The 3,661-nt window shown below is 40.3% G+C and overlaps 1 pseudogene; it reads right to left on the bottom strand.

Annotated features, from left to right (window-relative positions):
• Window positions 1-1,616: 1,616 nt before the first annotated feature.
• LOC115091594 lies at window positions 1,617-3,291 on the bottom strand (annotated as a pseudogene).
• Window positions 3,292-3,661: the final 370 nt, after the last annotated feature.

Raw genomic sequence — 3,661 nt, forward strand, 5'->3', positions numbered from 1 at the left:
TGAAAAAATCATGAAAATCGTAACCATATTTGTCCTAAAGAACTCTTCAAAGATTAGCCATAACCAAGACTTTCCCTTCCCTTCCCTCCCACCCTTTTTCCCTTTTCTCCACCTTCCCTATCCAGCTCCATCATGCACATTAAACCCCACGTAAAGTAATGACACACTTTGTCTCAAAACTCGCTTTACACATAGGAGTTCTGTACTTTAGTCTGTAAAATTCTATTGTCTTCAGTCGATTACCTCAGTAAAATCTGCCCTTAATACGACAAAGCACAGAAGCCAGAATCGTGTTCCAGATTCCCTGAAAAGCTCACATCTTCTTCATGTCCATGTCTTTCACTGTCATCCACTCCATCGCTCTGTGGATCTGGTTCCCTCCACAACTTCAGATCTGGTGGTTCAGGCTGTGACCATTGTGATATTATTCACTTTTTGGTTATTAGAAGTCCTCTGTATATGAAGTGCTTATCAGGACTTTGTGCTAAAGAGGCCTCAACATCAGTGTCAAATAAACACACCAGTGGCATTCTATGGACACACAAACCTGGAATCTCAGGTACTCTCCCAAAAAGTGGAGACGTCTGGGCAGGACCATAGATGGTGATTAGAAGTTCCAGGTCCTATTTGATGCTTGCAACATGGTGGTGTGTCACACAAGATGGCTTTATGGGCTTGCACAAGTATATACGATGCATCAGTTTAAAACTGACCTCCCTTATACTCACATTCCCTTTGATGCGTTGTGTTCTCCTAAAGCTATTCTGAAATTATCCCATTGTAAGTCCCTGCAACCTCTTAATTTGTCATTTTTAAGACGCTGAGCTGGGTTTAGTTGTTATTAAAAATGTATAACATTTAGAGAAAACCTATTTGTTATATGCCCGTCTTGTACAGAGAACTGAGATAGGTTTGGGTTTTCAGAGAGAAGCATCAACACATTGAGGCCTCATTTTCTCAGAATAGCAGGAAAGGCTTGGTAAATTAGGCCCACGGTGTCTCATTTGTAAGAATGCATAAAAATCTCTGTTATCCATATGAAAGCAGGCTTTACGTTCCTGAAAAGAGGGCACGGATTGGGTGAACCTGAGGTTGAATCTCTGACATGTTCATCCCCTAAAATTGCCCATTTACCCAAACATCTGGAGTTAAGTCCTGGGTCCAAATCCCCATCACCCTCTATTGGGAAGAAGGAGGAAGTCTTTGGAGATAATTTAATTTTTTATCCGAATGTCTTCCATGTCCAACGCACAGGGTTCAAGTCCCACTGCCGCTCTTTGTGGCCTTGGTCAGGTCACTTTACCCTCCGTTGCCTCAGGCACAAAATTAGATTGTGAGCCCTCTGGGGATAGGGAAATACCTCCAATACCTGAATGTAATCCGCTTCGATGTACACTGAGAAATGTTGGCCTTCCTGCATGTAACATGAAGGAAAGTGCTAATGACTTCGCCTTCTGTTTCTCTATTTCTCTATTTACAAACCTGTATTTTATCCATCTGTCCACTTTGCCCATCCATGTTCTCTACCAACCACTGATTCTGCATGAACAATGAGTTATTTCTCTGCTTCCCACAGCTAGACAATCTCATTTTCCATCCTATGCATTTTTTAAGTTCTAATAACATCTTTTCCCCAGTGCAAATTTCCTTGTTTGGAGTTGATAAGAATATTGGCTACAGATACTGAGAAGTCTATATTCAAAAGCATTTAGACAGCTAACTCAGAAATTAATCAGCTAAATGATTTTTTGGGCACAAAAATTCTAGCTGGCTAATAGGTTTGGCAGCTAGAATTTAGCCAGATAACTTAGAGGTGTAACTGGGAGGAGTTGAGTTAGTTGGCCAAGTTAATCGGCTCACTCCGATATTCAGAGTTAGCAGAATGACTTAGCCAGTTATGTCTGGTCAGACGAAATAGCTGTCCTAAAGTTAGCTCGCTGTATTTAGCCAGCTATGTTCAATAGTGCGACTGAACTACTGAATATACCTGGCTAACTTTGATATCCGGACCGTGTCTGAAAATGGACCTCATTGTGTAGAATTAACTGTAAGGCAATCAAAAGATTGGATTCCATAAACTTCAGGTCATCATTTCTCCTAACCTGCCATCTAAGTGACCTCTGCTGGGATCATGTTTCAGAGATCCATTATGCCTTCTGTGAAGAAACACTTCCTTACCTTACCATTGAGTCTAATGCTACCAGCCTTACATTATGACCCTATCTTCTAGAACTTTCTATCCAATAAAGCATGTCTTGTCTATTGAGATTTTTGACAGTGGGAGTACACTTGAGTTGCAATTTCACATCTCATTTCATTTCTAGTGACATATTTTCATTATCTCTCTGTGGTCCTGTTTTGTTCTGAATATTATGAGTATCTGTCTCTGAATCTGTTTTGTTTTTATGCTGTAGATAATTGGATTTAGCACAGGTGGAATCAAAAGGTAAACATTTCCCATTAGGGTGTATATCAAAGGAGGAATATTTTTCCCAAATCTATGCACCACAGATAACCAAGCATCGGGATGTAGAAGATTAGGATGACACAGATATGAGACACACAGGTGTTAAATGTCTTGAGACGTTGTTCTGATGATGCAATACTCAGGACAGTCTTAATAATCATCACATAAGATAAAGCAATAAACAGAGAGTCTATTCCTGCCGTGGAAAGGACCACAAATAAACCATAGAGGTTGTTGATCTTGGTATCAGTGCACGCAAGCTTTAGCACATCAGGATGAAAACAGAATGAATGGGAAAGCAGATTGATTTTACAAAATGACAATCGTTTAAGTAAAATGATTATTGGGATCATTAATACAGTGCATCGCACTATGATGGCCACCCCAATGCTGGCTATGACGGAATATGTTAAGATGGAGGTGTATCTCAGAGGATTACAGATTGCGAAAAAGCGATCGAAGGCCATGGCCAGGAGCACCGAGGACTCCATTATTGAAAAATTATGAAGAAAGAACAACTGAGTCTGGCAGGCACCAAAATTAATTTCCTTGATGTTAAACAAAAAAATGCTCAGCATTGTGGGTAATGTAGTCAGTGTCATGCCGATATCATTGATGGCTAACATGGAGAGGAAGAAGTACATGGGAGCGTGGAGACTCCGTTCCGTTTTTATAAGAAATAGAATAAAGCAGTTTCCCAGAAGTGCAATAGCATACACTGCACAGAAAGGGATGGAGATCCAGATGTGCTGAGCTTCCAGCCCAGGAATGCCGAGCATGATAAAGGTCACAGGACTGTTGTTGGTATTATTCAAAGCATCCATACTTAGACTGAGGTAATATTGTGCTCAGGGTTAACAGTCTGGAAATGAATAGAAATAAATAAATTTACATTGTCTTTACACTATAAATCAGGGGGGATTAGTTTGATATCAACACAATAACATAGTAGTTGATAGCAGATAAAGACCAACTTGCCCATCTAATCCACCCAATCATTCCACTTCACATTGCCAAAGATAAATCCAAGCTGCCAGTTGTAGAAACTTGAAAACTTGTGGTTTACATAATAATGTGGTAACATAGGACATTCAGCAGATACAAGTCAACTGGCCCATTCAGTGTACCCAGGTATTCCGGTTCACACTATAAAGGATGCATCTCATCTGCCAGCCACAGAAGCTTGAGTGGTTG

Source organism: Rhinatrema bivittatum, chromosome 5 (assembly GCF_901001135.1).
Source record: "Rhinatrema bivittatum chromosome 5, aRhiBiv1.1, whole genome shotgun sequence".
NCBI lineage: Eukaryota > Metazoa > Chordata > Amphibia > Gymnophiona > Rhinatrematidae > Rhinatrema > Rhinatrema bivittatum.